This window comes from Emys orbicularis, chromosome 9 (genome assembly GCF_028017835.1).
Source record: "Emys orbicularis isolate rEmyOrb1 chromosome 9, rEmyOrb1.hap1, whole genome shotgun sequence".
In the NCBI taxonomy this organism is placed as follows: Eukaryota; Metazoa; Chordata; order Testudines; family Emydidae; genus Emys; species Emys orbicularis.
In genome coordinates, this window is record NC_088691.1 from 103,406,029 (window position 1) to 103,424,226 (window position 18,198).

At 45.6% G+C, this 18,198-nt stretch overlaps 1 protein-coding gene across 1 annotated transcript in view; it reads left to right on the forward strand.

Annotated features, from left to right (window-relative positions):
* The window catches only part of LPP (LIM domain containing preferred translocation partner in lipoma), a 437,929-nt gene that overhangs the window by 145,276 nt on the left and 274,455 nt on the right, over positions 1-18,198 (forward strand). The window contains exon 5 of the mRNA XM_065410339.1: positions 2,113-2,176. The gene's annotated coding sequence lies outside the window, so the exon portion shown is untranslated. The remainder of the gene's footprint in view (positions 1-2,112; positions 2,177-18,198) is intronic.

Sequence of the window (18,198 nt, forward strand, 5' to 3'; positions counted from 1 at the left end):
GCGTTCAGGGTTGTTCTGATTTGGTCCAGTGCAGAGATGATGCCAGCAATGAAGTTCAGCACTAGGTCCAAGCTCTCCACAGTTTTAGGATCTGGGCTTTTGATTTGGGCGACTCTCTCTCCTTTTTTTCAAACCCCTCTAAAAGACTCCTTTGATTAGGACTAAGAATGACAATGCAGTTTATCCTCCGAAACTTTCCAAAGACAGGCTGGGGAAATGGACATGTGCATTTGTATAATTTGCTGCCCGTGCCAGTGGATTTTTGCTTAACTCCGTTGGCTATTCATGCTTAAATTGCAGCTCTGAAGCTTTCACTTTACTTTCACTTTCCAGCCGAGAAGATGCAAAGCTACTGACGCAGAGCAGTAAGCTTGTCACCCTGTGAGGACTTGAATTTCCTTTCTCCAAAAACAGATGCGTGCAGTACAGCACACATGAGACGAGGCCTGGTGCTTACTAGCCCTGCTGTGTGCGGTATGAATGATTCATCATGCATTCATTTTTGGTCGCATTCGGGGCATTAGTTTAGAGCAGTCTCTATATGTAAGCAAGAATGAGCCTTTGAAGTCTCCAGTCTGCATGCTACATCAAATGGTGAGCAGGCAATGTAACAGGCACAGAAAAGTCCTCTGCATTCATTTCCCCAATAAAAACAAAAAACAACCAACCTGTGAGCACATGCTGCCTCCTCGGCAGTTGTTATGTTTATCTGCTTCTCTGCTGTTACTTAATCTGGGTTTATATTGTCTTTAAAATGTGAATGTACATTTTTTGCTCATGAGACAGATCCTGAGCAAGCTGCCTCCATGCATTATGTTCTTCAGTCCCGACCTGATGCAACCAACTGCTGTTTTAGTTGTTTTCACATCCCTTCCTCCCTTGCTCATGGTGAACCTCATTCTGGGTGGCACCCTGTGCCGTTCCAATCTGGGGGCTCTTCTGAGCAAAGACATATATGCCAATTGTCTAGTCGTTCTATGTAATGTGAGCAGATGCTGGCTTAAGAACTTTGTTGGCATCTTGTCTTAGTCATCTTCATTTCTGGCTCAAGGGTTGTGAGGAGAAACTCCAGCAAAGGCATCTCTACTTCTGACTTTGTAGAGAATTTGAACCCAGATCTTGAGACGTGAAAGGCCCTGGAGGCCTGCATCAATCCATGTTAAATGGGGTCATGTCCTACTGGTACCGTGTTAGATCCCAGTCACCCTTGGCTGCATGATGTTGGTCTCTGGATATCCACTTATCCTTGCACGTCAGCAAATGTAATGGCGAGGGATGGCTTGGAGAAATGAAGCGCTGTTGTTGCATTTATGCAAAACCTTTCACCGGTATCAAGTTGTTCTGGAGAAGAAGGTAACAAGTAAAGTTCACAACAGGGCAGCCCGAAAAACGCGGAAAGCACAGAGGCTAGCTGAGTGTGGAGGGTGGTCAACAGGCTACCAGCATCTACGACCACTGGATGAAAAAACAGCTCACATTCGTGGTAACTTCGTCTGTCATGGTTGGTGGCTGTTCAGTGACCTGTGTGAAATGAGTTAGATCTCAATTTTAGTTCTTGTTGGTGTCCCTGTGGCAAACGTACCACCACACATGGTATTAGCTGATGGTTCTAGAAGGGAAGCTAAGGGCTAGATGGAGAAGCAACAGCTTTTTCGTCTTGTTCTCTTCCCCCACTGCCTCCCCACCTGAAGGGAGTCCCCTCCAGCTCAGGGAGAGGAGGCATGTTAAGGGTTGTGGGCAAAAGGCTGTCTGTTCGGGAGTTAGAGAGGACTTTGTTAACCAAGCTACTGCCTTTCACCATCTCTAAATCGATTTAAAACAAATAGCTTCTCTCTCAAATAAACCCCATCTTACTCTAGCACCAGTTCAGATTTAATCTCTCCAGAGAGAGGGTGAAAAGCCCTTATGTGGGGGGAAAAAGGGACAGACGGACATAGGACTTGTAGTAAGGGAAAGGGCTTGCTCTGTGATCATTAGAGAAGGTCTGAGGGCTTATTAGCCCATTTGTTTTTTTTGCTGAAGCGATGTATCCAGCTTGATCTACTTATGGCAGTTACGAAGTTCAAGGGTTTGATTCTAATTTGGAAACATCTTTATCTGCTTCCTCTACAGAGGCCCTTCAGCGTTCCTGTAAGTACGTCTCATCCTGGGCTTGGAGGGTGCCTCCTGACTTGAGGTGAGAGGGGAATGGGGTCCCTATGCTTGGTAAACTGCTCATTTTAGGATTTACGTGGGGATCTAGGGACCTGATTTGCTGGCTGCTGTGGTCACCCCAGCACCCTCCGAGTTGTATCCAGATTGGCTTAAGTCTCACATATCTTCAGTGTGCGGCAGTAAAGAAAAGAGCGCGTCTCAATCATTAGAAGGACCTAAATAGAAATCTATCTATGCTGCTGAGCTAGTTCGGTCATTCTGCAGGATCACAAATTCTTTTAAAGTGACTGAAGGTATTTAGCAGGAACCCAACGCTCGGCCTGAGATACAGTTCTGAACCTTCAGCAATGGCCCCTCGTCAAATGATCTGACGCACCCCTTAGTTTGCTCTTCACTTCTATCCCAAGGTATGATCATTAAATCCCAGTGAAGAGGCTCCGTCAGGTAAGAACGTTTGAAAGGGAACATTGTCAAAGTAGGTCCATTCTCAGTCCTTAATCAACCGTGCCAGCATCCCAGGGGTTAGAGTTGCTCTTGAGTCATGGTAATTGGCGTAGAACAAGGCCTGGGTAAGCCATGGAAAAACTGGGAACGAAGGAATATAGATTCATAGCTGGTAGGTTTGGAATAGCAATTTCTGTCCCACGACAAGCAAGAGCTGTTTGCCACCGATAGACAGGTGATGAAAAGGGAGGTAAAGTGCAGCCAAGAGAGTCTGGTGTCCAGTTAGTTTTCCCCAAGGAAAAAAATGTATAATGTTGACATGCAGGCGCGTGGGCCTTCTTTTACCTGGTGATGTTTAAGCGCCTTCGACATTACTATGTGGCTTGTGTGTATGAGAGGGGCCAGAGAACTAACATCTGTAGCTTTTCATGCTAAGAGCTATCAGCGTACATGATATAGGGTGTATGTCGATGGCCTGTATTGGGCAAGAAAGAATTCCCTTCCTCACCCTCCCATGCCCACATAGACCAAGGGCATGATTATTGTGGTGCATTAGGGGGTTGTGTCCGCCTTCTTTTGTAGTATCAGCTGCTGGCTGCTGCTCCAGGTATGGCAGCAGATTAGATAGCCGCACGGTCAGAACTATGATGGCAGGTTGGTGGACTCAATGGCCAATGGTCGGAGCCAATATAGCTACTTCCATGTTGCTGTGCTATTCAGTGGCATGAGAGCCGTGGTCCTGCTGTGTCGCCGCTCACCACGCGTTACAGCGCTGAGGGTTTCCGGAGGTGCGGCCTACGGGCTGGAACTCCCTGTGTGGGCGTATATCCAACCGAGGGAGTATCCGAGAGCGTGTTCTTCAGAACGCTGATCTCTCCAGCTGTGGCAGCATCCTGGGATGGCAGGCGGTCGCACTGCAGAGAGCCTAAGAAAACGTACCTGGAAATACCGTCAGGGTTTCAAAGCAGCAGCCAGTGTGTGCGGTTTCCTTTCCTCCGTTCCGTCGCCGTCCCCGAGCCAGCTTTCATCCTACACTTTCACTCGTTCTTCCTCTCCTTCCTCCCCCTTCCTTTCTTTTTCTTGTGGCCTGTAAATTACGGTGAGCTGGAGATGAGTTTTCAGCATCCTGTTTACTGCAAACAGTTGAGGACGTTAATAAATGGTGAGATAGGAAGGCGGGCAAGGGATTAATAAACAGAGGATGGGAGATTAATAATAATTCTCAGGGGAATTTGATTCAAGGCCTGCGCTCCCCAGCTGCTGGGTTACTGAAGATTAATGGCAGGTCTCTTGTTAGCGTTACTGTCTCTCTGCCATGCCTTCCTGACAATATCTAATAAACTGTCCAAATTAAACAGCTGCCAACACTGAATCTATACTTCTTTTGATACCTCTCTTTTTATAAAGGTGGGGGTAACCTCCTCCCTCTCGATTATATCCGTCCTTCTGTCCATGCCATATTCACCTGCCCCTTCCTCTGCACTGTTGCTCTTGGGAGTGGGGAAGGAGAGGTTTTTGCTATGTAATAAAAAGATAATTATCATCTATAGCATTGTGAGTCCTCGGGCTGACAGGGAAATGTGCGCAGTTCTTACGATGAGAAAATATATTGTGAAATTGATCCTGCCACCGTGCTCCAACAAATTGTTCGTTACCGTGTGCCCCATAGCAAGAGAATGATTTCTTCTCTCTTGACCATTTGTTCAGCGTCGCTCCTGTGGAAAATTGGGCTTTTACCTATTGCATCTAGCCTGTAATTGGGCCCTGCATCAGATTAGATCACTGTAAGAAATCTATCCTTGCTGAGAGCAAATTCAGTCAGACCTAGAGAGCATTGCAGTGCGGCATGGGCAGGCTTTATTTGGTAGATACTGTCCCAGTGCAAGCTGCCACAGCGCACCCCCCCTTGTAGTCAGGTGTGGGTGAACTCTGCCATTATATTTCCCCCCACATCTGGAGTACAAGTCCAGGCAGGCTTTAGGAGGGTCCACTCTTCAGAGGGGCTCATTTATTTAGCAGAAAAGGCCAGCAAAAAATATGAGCAAAACATTTGTCCCAGCATTCTAGCTGGGGGACCCAGTAAGTCCCAGTCCATCTGTCTCCCACCCAAGTCCACTGCTTGCCTCCATCCTGGTTCTTCATCTGGGATTCTTTTGGTTCAAGTCTCTGCCCCTGGGATCAGGTCTCTTGACGCTGCCTGAAGAGGATCCTTTTCCGGAAGCAGGCGTCCGTGAAGATCCATCCGCTACAGTTCTTTCCCCGCAGCGGTGCGTAGTTCTTGTCAGGTTGGGGTTTCCTGCCACTGTCTGGCTGAGACCAAGTCCTCCTGGATGCCTGCCGACTGCAGCTGTCTCTCTGCGAATCTCCCAGCTCCAGGAGTGACCTTCCAGACTCCTGCTCTGGTGGGCTCCCTGGAGAGCTGTGTGTCCCCAGGCGCATCTAGGCCCTCTGCTCTAGGAGCCCTCCTCATCCGGCCTTCTGGGAGCTCCTCTCCTCAGGAGCTGCCGGTGTCCATGGGAGTGTCTCTCCTCACTGAACTGGGTAGGAAACCCTTTTGCGAAGGAAAGCTGTCTTTATTTGGGGTAATGGAATAACTGTAGCAATTAACAGATACTTGCCACAGAGTATTATGGCTGGCCCAAGAAGACATGGTGAATTTGGCCCTAGAAATCTATAATTCACTGAAGAACAACATGGCTTCAAAGTGTGACCAGAAATGGACCAAAGCTGTGGTTCTCCAGGCTAGATGCTTTCCCTCTAGCACCATCTGTATGCAAATGGCCCTGCCTGACAACCTGGGCAAAGACCCAGTAGAACAGCATAGGAATTAACAGTGGCAGAGCTGGGAACGCAAATTTCGATTATGCCATTTACCATCAGCTCCTCCTTGCAACTAAATGCCCCGGCTGGCTCATTAATAGTTAATTAGTAAATGAGCACTTGGACCCAATAAAGGTAACCCCGACTTCCGGTAAAGGGATCAGTTGCCTAGTGACACACACACACAAAGTGTGTGGGCAGTCCTAGTAGATACAAAAAACATTAAGGTTGCAATGTCCTTGCATTGGAGAGCGGAATCACCATCTTTTAAGTGTCTAATCCCAGTTATAGCCTGAGATTGCATTGGCCTCGAAATCACTGGCCATTATTTCTAGGGCCTTATCAAATTCACAGCCAAGAAAAACGTCTCGCGGACCGTGAAATTTAGCTCTGGAGGAGAGGGGGAGAGCAGGAGCTTCTACCTTGCCCCTGGCTCCTGCTGCTACTCCCCTCTGGGCTGGGGAGGGACGGGAGTTGCTCTTCCCCTGCACGGCCACGCTCGGGGTGGGGGAGATCAGACCCGCCTCTGAGTACCTACCCCAGCTGCTCTGAAGGCAGCCCAGAAGTAAGGATGGCAATCCCGCAACCCCCCTACAACAGCTTTGCGACACACTCCCTGCCCCTCCCCTGACTCCCGTTTGGGTCGGGACCCCCACGGTTACAACACTGTGAAATTTCAGATGTAAATATCTGAAAACCTGAAATTGACTAATTTTCAAATGCTGTCACCTTGAACTTGACCAGAATGGACCGTCAATTTGGCTGGGCCCTAACTGTTTCTGTTGTATCCCAGTAATATGGATTCTGCCTGTATTTCCCGAGGCATCTGATAGTGTGTGACATGCCCACTAAGTATACTGCAATGTCCTGGTGTTTCTCTGTGTATTCTTGGTCACCATGATTTCATCAGTGAACTGGAGGAGAAAGCCTTGAAAAAAAGCAAAAGCCCTGCAGCTGAATGGTTTTATTTGTTGTTTTAAATCTGACTCCTGTGAAATACAGAATGATCAATCACTCACAACTAACAAAATGTTTTTGTTTTCCTTTACAAAAGCATATGGGAGCTACAGGCAAAGCATATGGGCGTTTTTAGGAAAACATATTGGTGAATGGACAAATTTAAGTGGTGCCAATATGCTTTAGATGTCTGGCTAGACCAGTACTCTACTTGTTGGCACGCTAATCCTTCTACGAGATTTCCGGAGGTAGCATATGATGAGTGGTGTGTAACTGCTCTTGCGGGAACACAGCCGGTTGCGTTGAACCCACGTTTAAATAACATTGTGATCCCTATTCCACATGTATTGCAGCCACGCCACTTCTGCCTGTAAGCTGCAGGCCACATGTAAGAGTCATGTTTGTGGCTGCAAATCCCCTTGATTCAGTGGATTGCACCGACAGCTCTGTTTGCAGCTAGGGGATACGCAGGAGCTATCTATCTAGGTTTTTATACTGAGATGGAGGTTTCATGATGCCAGCTGCTGTCCAGAAGGGCACACAATTTAAATAGACGTGACAGAGACAGGCAAGGAGAAAGCAAGTTTATTCTTCTTAATTTTGCAGATGGGGAACTGAGGCCCAGTGAGAATAAGTCTGTGGCAGAGGTGGGAATCGCACTCAAATCTTCTGAGTGCCAGTCCAGTGCCTTAGCCTCATCCGTTCTGCTCCCCCCTCCCCCATTTCTGGGTGATCTGTTATAAATGTAGTGTACATTATTTACTTTAGCTACTGTGTGTCCTTGAGACAGTTCCCTACTTTAGTATGCCAGCAGTATCGTTAACATCTTTCTGTGCTGCAGTTCTCCGCATCACTGGAAATCCAGGCAAAAGAAGTAGGCTCTTCATAGAAACCTCCTCTGAGCTCTGCTGTAACAGCGTCAAATGTAAAGAAAAAAAAAAGTGATTCCTAAATGTTAGAGCTTGAAAAATATGCTCTGCTCCTTGTCACAATATTTAATACAAAGTGCTATTTACAGTAATGAATCAAAATGTCAGTTTTAAAAATATGAAGTGTCAGAGTGTTCCTACTTTGCAGAAAAGTTTGATATGACAGTTTGTTAATCATATGACTATTACATCAAATGTGGCTTGCAGCACTTTTACTCAACCAGGGTTCCCCCTGCCACCCCCTTTCCACTGCTAATTCCTGGTGCAGTTATCTGACTGAATACACTCTGATTAGATGCTTGAAACATCCGGGGGCTAAGTTCATTTGTTATTACAATGCATTCACAATCTGGATGCAGTTAAACGGCTAATTGATGGTTGTGCATGGGCTGAGCACACTCAGATAGTTTTATTTTAAAACATCCTATAAACGGTGGACTTGGTTCTCCAGTGCCCTGCAGCATCTTGTCATTTACATTAGTAGGAAGTTGAGGGCAAAATGCTAACTCAGAAAGGTTGTAATTGACACCTACTTTGCACTGGTGTCAAAGGGGAAAGGATATATTTTTAGCTGATAGATGAGGTGAAGAAAATGAGAGAAGGCTGTTCTAGAGGGTAGGAATCAGAGAGGAGAAAGCTCTGGCTACTTCTTCAATGGTGGGATTGCATGAAGAGCGAGAGAGGAGGCCAGTGTGGGATGAATGGCAACCCAAGGGAGATGACACTTATAAGGCTTTTAAAAGCACTGTAGAGCAGTTTGGGGTTGTAGACGAAAATGAACGAGGTGGCACTGGAGCAGGGTGAGGGGAAGAAGAGGTGTGGTTGCATTCCTTGTGTGCAGGGTGTGGCATTCTGTAGGCTTGGGAGCTGGGGCGCGGGGGTGACATATTGAGGATAACGGCATTGTTCAGCATAGTAGACGTGAAGGCCTGCGTGAGAATTTCAGCAGCAAAGGTGGAGTCATGGTGGTGGCATAAGGCATGGATGAAAGGCTGATAAACAGCTGATGGCATTGGCCGACAGGCTGCAGACAGCCAGTTCTTGGGGCGAATTTGCTCATGGCAAATTCTGGATCCTATGTTATCATTTTTAAAAATAGTATTTCTGTCAACTTCATTAAGTCTCTTGCGTTGCTCGCTGTACTACTCATTCTACACAGGCAAATTGATTCTTATTCAAATATTTTACACAAGCCACGTTTCAATTGTTAGTGCAATGATTTTTTCTTGTATCATTATTGCAACGGATGGAAAAATAACTCTAACAGATGTGTGATTAGCAGGGCATGAAATTAAAAATGTTTGCGCACAAGCAAAAAGGTTGTTTACTACCAAATCCCTCACTTGGTAATTGAGTAATATTAAAGTTAGCCATAAGATTATCCAACACAGACATGGTTCAGTTCCTGCCACCTCTTTACCTCTTTCCCCCCTCCTCCTCCCCCCCCCCCCCCCCGGTGCCTGAGTCTTGACAGGAAGGTAACAAAATGTAAAGGCTGGGACAAATTTTCAAAACTGCGTTGCTTCCACTCTGGAACCTAAGATCTCAATAAAGGAAAACATTTAAATATTGGAAAGCAGAAAAGCATGTAGGCCCAGATTTGTAAAGGCATTTAGATTTACTGCAACACCTACGTCTCGCTTTCAAAAGGGATCTAGGCAGATTTTTAAAGGTATTTAGATGTTGACCATCAATGGGGGATTTAGGCACTTTAGTCCACATCTAACCAAGTGCCAAAAACCCATTGACAGTCAACACCTAAATACCTTTAAAAATCTGGATCTCTATCATGTAAGTCCCATTGATAGGGCTGGTTGAAAATTTTATGTTAAAACTGTTCTGATGAAAAATTTGGGTTTTTGACTAAATGCATTTTTTCCCTTGAAGTGCCTGGAGAGCAATGATATTTGGGGGCGGGGGCTTTCTCTTACTCTGTTTGACAGTGGCCAACGCAGGGGGGTGCCGTTCTGAATTGGTAACTACCATGATACAGATAATAAATAACAAATAATGATCTTGGGCTATGAATGAGCTACTAATCCATTGTGAATCCTGGCTCACTCCCATACAGATGAACTGATCGTCAAAGTATGATGCCCCAAATAAGGTGACAAGTCAGAATGTTGAGATTATTAGTGGATTTCTATTTAGCATTCTCCTAGTGATTCTAAACCCAGTAATGAGATGGAGAGGAGAGCTATAGTGAGTGTAGTAAGCTGATGGATGTTTGGACTTGCCTTCGAAAAATTGTGGAAGACGAGAAAGATTCCAGAGGACTGGAAAAGGGCAAATATAGTGCCAAGCTATAAAAAGGGGAATTACGGACCAGTCCACTTAACTTCAGTACCCAGAAAGATAATGGAGCAAATAATTAAGCAATCAATTTGCAAACAGCTAGAAGATAATAAGGTGATAAGTAACCGTCAGCATGGATTTGTCAAGAACAAATCATGTCAAACTAACCCGATAGCTTTCTTTGACAGGGTAACAAGCCTTGTGGATGGGGGGAAGCGGTAGGTGTGGTATATCTTGACTTTAGTAAGGCTTTTGGTACTCTCAGACATGGCCTTCCCATAAATAAACTAGGGAAATACAACCTAGATGGAGATACTATAGGGTAGGTGTATAGCTGATTGGAAAACTGTTCTCAGAGAGTAGTTATCAGTGGTTCATGGTCAAGCTGGAAGGGCATATCCAATGGGCTCCAGTCCTGTTCAAGATCTTCATCAATGATTAGATAATGGCATAGAGAGTACACTTATAAAATTTGCAGATGGTACCAAGCTGGGAGGGGTTGCAAGTGCTTTGCAGGATAGGATTAAAATTCAAAATGATCTGGACAAACTGGAGAAATGGTCTGAAATAAATAGGATGAAATTCAATAAGGACAAATGCAAAGTACTCCACGTAGGAAGGAACAATCAGTTGCACACGTACAAAATGGGAAATGACTGCCTAGGAAGGAGTACTGTGAAAGGGATCTGGGGGTCATAGTGGACCACAAGCTAAATATGAGTCAACAATGTAACACTGTCGCAAAAAAAGCGAACATCATTCTGGGATGTATTAGCAGGAGTGTTGTAAGCAAGACACAAGAAGTAATTCTTCCGCTCTCCTTCACGCTGATTAGGCCTCAACTGGAGTATTGTGTCCAGTTCTGGGCGCCACATTTCAGGAAAGATGGGGACGAATTGGAGAGAGTCCAGAGAAGAGCAACCAAAATGATTAAAGGTCTAGAAAACATGACCTATGAGGGAAGATTGAAAACAATTTGGTTTGTTTAGTCTGGAGAAGAGAAGACTGAGAGGGGACATAACAGTTTTCAATGTTACACGGAGGAGGGAGAAAAAATATTCTCCTTAACCTCTGAGGATAGGACAAGAAGCAATGGGCTTAAATTGCAGCAAGGGCGGTTTAGGTTGGACATTAGGAAAAAACTTCCTGTCAGGGTGGTTAAGCACTGGAATAAATTGCCTGGGGAGGTTGTGGAATCTCCATCATTGGAGAGTTTTAAGAGCAGGTTGGACAAACACCTGTCAGGGATGGTCTAGATAATACTTAGTCCTGCCCTGAGTGCAGGGGAATGGACTAAAAGACCTCTCGAGGTCCCTTCCAGTTCTATGATACTGTCCTCGGGCTCTGTCACTGACTTCTTGGTTCCATCACTGACTTTGCTGTGTGAACTTAATTCAGTCACCTAATCCTTCTGGCCTGCTATTTATCCATCTGGAAAAAGGGATAATACTGAGGTAATTATCAGGAGTTTGTATTAATGAGGCTTAATTAATGCATTTATGTGGTCCCTCTCACTGGAGCATCTGTGTATTATTTCGTTTCTTATTTGAGTTGGGGTGACAGCGTCTGAACTTCCACATCTGGGCTGTAGCCAGCTGGGAGGTCAAATGGACTCCCAATTTTCTACCAGTAGGCATGCTGGTGGGTGCCCGGAGATCAAGAGTACAGTGGATGAAAAAAAATTAGCTTTTGTTGATCCGCTGTAGTTGCAGTTGATGCTGCTTATTTATTCCTGGCATTTGCCTCTGTGTATTGCGTGTGTGCACATGCAGGGGGAAGGAACCAAAGGAGGGCGAATGTGATCAGGACAGATTAGCATTTTAAAAAATTCTTAACTGAGCAAAGCCGTAAAATTGTCCAAGTGAATTCTTGAGCGAAGCAGCTGCAGGTCATAAAACCAAAGCGCTATCATTCAGAGATACCAAAAAATCCCTTTGTGTATCAGCCTGGCCTCTGACCTATTCCTTCCATATAAGGATGAGGGCTTTAATGTTTGCTTAATTTTCTTCCAGAGCAATTTATGATGGTCTTAGTAAGAGCTATGGATCCCCACCACAGGGCTAACTATGAATCATGTTCCTTTGTCAGCTGGAATAACTTGTTCTCTCGCCTTCTTGTCCTGTCTCACTTAGAATCAATTTGTATGTACATCACGTTTTAGATTCCTTTCAACTGCGAATACATTGTGCTTATAAAGCACTTTTCATCTGTAGATCTCGAAGGGCAATACAAAAGTGGGTAAATATTATCCCCAATTTTACAAACGAGACAGTGAGGTACAAAAAGGTTGCACAGGTTGCTCAGCACGGGGCAGAGAGTGGGGGCTAGAACCCCGATCTCCCGCCTCACAGACCTGCGCTTTACTCCTGGGGGAATTCTGTGCCCCCCCCCCAAAAAAAATTCTGCGCCAAATTTTTTTAAAAATTCTGTGCACACTATTTTAAAATTCTGTAAATTGTATTTGTCAAAAGAACACTGCATAATCACACCAGTTTCAATTATTTTCCTAATTTTATTTCAAAATACCTGGGAGCAATTATTACAGACACATACAAAAATTACTCCAGGAGGAGAGAGTTAAAGAAACCCCTATGACAACCCAGTTCCTGTTTCTCTTTCCCCACCCCTCCTGAGCTCACCCAGGGGGCCAGATACCCACACCCCTTTCCCACCCAGAGCCTAGCTGTGGGGCCCCCTCTTGACCAGATATGCCCCCCCAGCCCAGCCATGGGCCCCCACCGGCCCTGACATCTGGCCATGATCCCCCCCCATCCCTCAGAGCCAGGGATCCAGAGCGCGAAACAGCGTGATGCTGGGTCCCAGGCTTGTGTGGAGTATCCTGCATGCCCCCGCCTCCTTCCCTCAAGGCGTGCTGGGAACTGCAGCTGCTAGGAACTCAGTACTCTTCTCTTCCTCCCCCCCCCCCCCCAAGTGTCTTCTATGTGAGAACTGGGCTCTGCCGGATCCAGCAGCCCCTAGTGGCGACCAGCAGCACGGCAGCCCATTTCTGTGGGGGGAAAGGAAATTCTGCACGCAAAACATCAATTTCTGCAAAATTCTGCATTTCGCAGTGGCGCAGAATTCCCCCAGTAATAGTGCTTTAACCAAAAGGCCTTTTCATCCAGACAAAAGCACTCCTGTACCTTCCGGTTTTGCATTGGTAGAACAGTTAGTTAAAATGCAAGAGAGTTTTACCTTGCTTAAATGGACTAAAGAGAATGTGTTGGTTATTTAATGGAGAGATTTTTCCAAAGTGGAGTTGGGTGTGCATCCTCTGGGAATTGGGTGCCTAGCTCTGTTTTGTGCCTGTGAAAATCTCCTCTTTTTTCTATTAGTTAAAAAAACAAAAAACAACAACAGAAACTACCTAATTTGGTGACATATTATTGTACAATCCATCCCCAGACTTTGCTTCCATATTTCGGGGTTAGTGAAGCTCTGTAAAGTTGTCAGAGATGCTGGTACAGTCATTTACTGAAATGAAAATTACACAGCAGCCCTCAGTGCCGTGCAAGAAAAAATGGCATATGCTTTCAAAAAGCACGGTGTGCTTTGCAGCTTGAAGTTTCCTTAGCCTCACAAAGACCTGAGTGTCTTCTGCAGGTCCAGAGTTCCCTCCTATTTGAAAATGTTTTACTGCCTGGTATCTGCCAGCTTTATCATTTTGCTTACCATCTGTGACTTTTTTGGGGTTTGGCTGCTCTTGTAATGTGCCATTCTGACCATAAGAAGGGGACTAAGGGACTTATACTGGATGCCTTTTGCATGGGAAATTCCATTTGAACCGGAGCCCCACCGCTTGAAGAGCTGACAGGCTTGGACCCTGTATCATATAGATGGAGCGGCTGAGATACCTTCTCTGGCTGTTCTTGCCTTTATTGCATTAGCTAGTGTCTAAGAACATTGCTTCAATACAGCAGCTGATTGATGTGCACTGTGACCAATAATGGTATTTTCAGGATATAGTCACTTGTATTTGGTTTCTATTTGACCTTGTGCATCTCCGCCTCTTGAGAAATATGAAGGAGCACTGAGCAGAATGCTCCATGTTTGTGGTTAAGGACAGGTCAAATATTGGTGTACCAGCAACTGCTGTTCCCCCAAAGGTTCCCCATGTAAGGTCCCGTTCGGTATTTCTCTTTTTTGGCTGTTTAATAAAATCCCTAGGTCAGTGTGCAAACGACTGAACTTCTCAGGCACCACTTCCCCTATTTCAGAAACTCAGACACAGGCAACCTACAGCACTGCCATAAAGAAATGTGTTCTAAGGAGACCAGCTCAGGGTTCTGTTCTCCAGTCACGTCCACTTTTTTAACAGCTTCTTTAAAAAACAAAACCAAAAAAACCCCATGTGATTTTAGAGCTGGTGCCAGACTGACTCTTCTGGAAACAGAACTCCTCTGTCCATCCCCAGAACAAGTACAGTTCAGGATGGGCTTGGGGCTAAGGTACTGGGACTTGGGAGATTGGGTTCAGTTTCCTGCTCAACCACTGACTTCCTGACTGACTTTAGGCAAGTCACTTAGGCCCAGATTTTTACATGTTGCTCCACTCACCATTGCAACATGTAAGTCTGATTTTCAAAAGTGGCTTAGCACTCAGGAGCCTAAATCTCATTTAAAGCCACTGGGACTTAGACTCCTAAAGTGCCTAATTCCCTTTTAAAAATGACACTTTTAAAAATCTGGGTCTGAGTGTCTCTGGGCCTCAGTTTCCCATCTGTAAAATGGGGATAATGATGCTTCCCTACCTCACAGGGAAGTTTGTGAAGATAAACTCATTATTGCTTGTCGGGTGGCTCAGCTATCAAGGCTATGCAAGTACCTTGCTTGCCTTGAGATAGCGGCAGTGCAAAATCATAGACTCAGAGAATATCAGGGTCGGAAGAGACCTCAGGAGGTCATCTAGTCCAATCCCCTGCTCAGTGCAGGCCCAATCCCAACTAAATCATCCCAGCCAGGGCTTTGTCAAGCCGGGCCTTAGAGGTTTTTAAGGATGGAGATTCCACCACCTCCCTAGGTAACCCATTCCAGTGCTTCACCACCTCCTAGTGAAATAGTGTTCCCTAATATCCAACCTCGACCTCCCCCACTGCAACTTGAGACCATTGCTCCTTGTTCTGTCATCTGCCACCACTGAGAACAACCAAGCTCCATCCTCTTTGGAACCCCCCTTCAGATAGTTGAAGGCTGCTATCAAATCCCCCCTCACTCTTCTCCTCTGCAGACTAAATAAGCCCAGTTCCCTCAGCCTCTCCTCGTAAGCCCTGTGCCCCAGCCCCCAGATCATTTTCGTTGCCCTCTGCTGGACTCTCTCCAATTTGTCCACATCCTTTCTGTAGTGGGGGCCCAAAAACTGGATGCAGTACTCCAGGTGTGGCCTCACCAGTGCCGAGTAGAGGGGAATAATCACTTCCCTCGATCTGCTGGCAATGCTCCTACTAATGCAGCCCAATATGCTGTTGGCCTTCTTGGCAACAAGGCCACACTGTTGACTCATATCCAGCTTCTCATCCACTGTAATCCCCAGGTCCTTTTCTGCAGGACTGCTGCTTAGCCAGTCGGTTCCCAGCCTGTAGCGGTGCATGGGATTCTTCTGTCCTAAGTGCAGGACTCTGTACTTGTCCTTGTTGAACCTCGTTAGATTTTTTTGGGCCCAATCCTCCAATTTGTCTAGGTCACTCTGGACCCTATTCCTACCCTCCAGCTTATCTACCTTTCCCCCCAGCTTAGTGTCATCTGCAAACTTGCTGAGGGTGCAATTCATCCCATCATCCAGATCATTAATGAAGATGTTGAACAAAACCAGCCCCAGGACCAACCCCTGGGGCACTCCGCTTGATACCGGCTGCCAACTAGACATTGAGCTGCCGATCACTACCCATTGAGTCCGAACATTTAGCCAGCTTTCTATCCACCTTGTAGTCCATTCATCCAATCCATACTTCTTTAACTTGCTGGCAAGAATACTGTGGGAGACCGTATCAAAAGCTAATGTTTTCACCCCTCAGCCCACAGAGAGCATGCTAAAGTCATGGTATATCATATCCACAGCTTTCCCCATATCCACAGAGCCAGTTATCTCATCATAGAAGGCCATCAGGTTGGGCAGGCATGACTTACACTTGGTGAAATTCCCCTCCTCTGTGCCCTTTCCCTTGCCTATGCTACCATCTAGCCATCGGATGTTAACAACTTGATGCTCTGGGTAAAAACCAAACCAGAGATGTAAGCAACTCTGTAGCCCATTAATGTAGACTGAGTTAACTAGTACCATCGCCTGTAGTTCTCTATCAGCTGCTGTCACATCAGGTTGCTTATGCTGATGGCATGAGCCGACTGCTAATAAGAGTTATTACAAGATCGTGTCTCTGTTTGTGTGTTGTTCCTTCTCGTATGCAATAGTTAGGCAAACCTGTGTGGAGGGTTTGATCATTATCTGAATGTCGCTGAAGGGAGGGAAAAAAGCCCATCTGTTCTACAAAGAGACAGTCAAAAGAGCGGGCTCTGTGACTAAATACATTCACATCTGTTAAGCAGAGCCATCAAACGGCAGGCAGGGGACCAAATGCAAATCATATGTTGAAACCACAACTATGAGTGAGATGGCATACAAAAAAGGGTGCCTGGAAGTATTGATCCATGTGAGTGGCCTCTGGTTTTTCTAATTATTCTCTTTCCCCTATATCAGTTCGCTGTGCAAATGAAGCAGCACCACAGTGACACGTGCGTGTGTTTTCCTTTGTGCATGATTAAGCAACTTTACTGCACCATTTTGAGCTACTAGCTCACAGCAGCAATCGGAAGCCGAGCAGAGCAATGAACTGCAGTAGCAGAATGTAGAGGACTGGTAGGCCCAGGTGGCTAACAATTCAGACTAAAGCTAGTCCCTGGAAACATGACCGCAATAAGGATTAGCACCGAGGTTGCTAGACTTAAAAAGTTGGCCTGCCTTTGGCAGTGGTGCCCTTTTGGGAAGTCTTGTTTACTGCCATCTAGAGGGAGCCTAATAGAGACAGACTGGAAATATCCCCTTTATTATTTATATTGCCTGTAAAAACAAAGGGACAACCCAGACCTCTGCTTTGGTTGGACTGCCAGCCCCCGACTGATCTGAGGCTTGTCTTGGCGTTGGCAGTTCAATTATTTTTTCAGCATAAAAAAAAAAAAAGTGGGTGTAATGAACAATGAAGAAGGCAAGACTTCTTTATAGCATATCTGGAAAAGTCCTCTCCCTGAGGAGCAAGTTTCTTTATACATCTGCTAACTGCAAATGGTGAAATTTTTTGAACATTTTGTTGTTGAAAAATGGACTTTTTTTCAAAATCAGAATTTTTCTTTTTTGGAAATTTTACATTTTTGATGAAAATGAAAAAAAAATTAGCCACTTTTTAATTGTGTAGGTGTTTCCCCCTCTTTACTCCCCTCTTTTCAGTGGCAAAAGGGAAAAAGGACAAGAGGGGGGGAAATGGATGGAAGAGGGGAAACAAAAAAGGACAGTTCCAAAATCTGACAATTTTTGATAAAAATTCAAGCGAACAGGAAATCATCCCTTTCTGTAACTTGCAGAACAGCAATGGCTTTGAAAATGTGTATTTAATTTTTTGGGGCTAGCTCTCTGACTAACTCAACAGTGTCCCTTTGCAAAGCATAAATAGGAGGCGGTGGCTAAAGTGATCTATACATTGGCCTTGAAACACCTCGATTCTCTGAAGTCACAGGTTTTGATTCTTGGCTGGGCCACCATAGCCCTTTCTATTTCGGAGGTGGATTGGTCTGCATGAGTTTTCTTGAGGCAACCTCAAGAATTAAGACCTGTTCAATTTGAGTACATAAAGATTGCCCAGTACTTTCTACACCCAGTATTCTTGCCCCCGTCCCCGCTAGTTATCCTACTGTGCCATGGGTGACATTTTCAAAAGTGACCACTGGCTACTGGATGTCCGACTTAAGGCCGGCTTTGTGCAGATTCTGCCCACAGCTCCAGTCACAGCAGTAGGTGCCCAGGACTTGTGCACCTCAGGCCTGAAGAGGTCTCAAGCTGAACACTTGAAATCAGGGGCCAATTCTGAAAAATTGGCAGTAATTGTCTGCCCCACAGGTGACCCCATTTTGCTGGCGATGGGGTTCCTGCACATATGTACAGTAGTTTATGAAGCAGTTCAGATCTTTGGGGTTGAAAGGACTGTCAGATATTCGTAACTGTATTATTTTTGAAGAATAAATACTATACCTCTACCCCGATCTAACGCTGTCCTCGGGAGCCAAAAAATCTTACCGCGTTATAGGTGAAACTGCGTTTGATCAAACTTGCTTTGATCCACCGGAGTGCGCAGCCCCGCCCCCCCGGAGCACTGCTTTACTGCGTTATATCCAAATTCGTGTTATATCGGGTCGCGTTATATCGAGGTAGAGGTGTATATCTGCAGAGAGCATTGAGACATCTATATACTTTGCAGACACTAATATGTGGGGGTTGGCTTTGACCCATCAGGCAGCTACCTTTGTGCTGGGCAATTAACTCCTTTATTTAGTTTTACGCATACTAGTCATGTGCTCTCGTGCCATAGATGTAACTTAAAAACAGAACACAGCTAAGA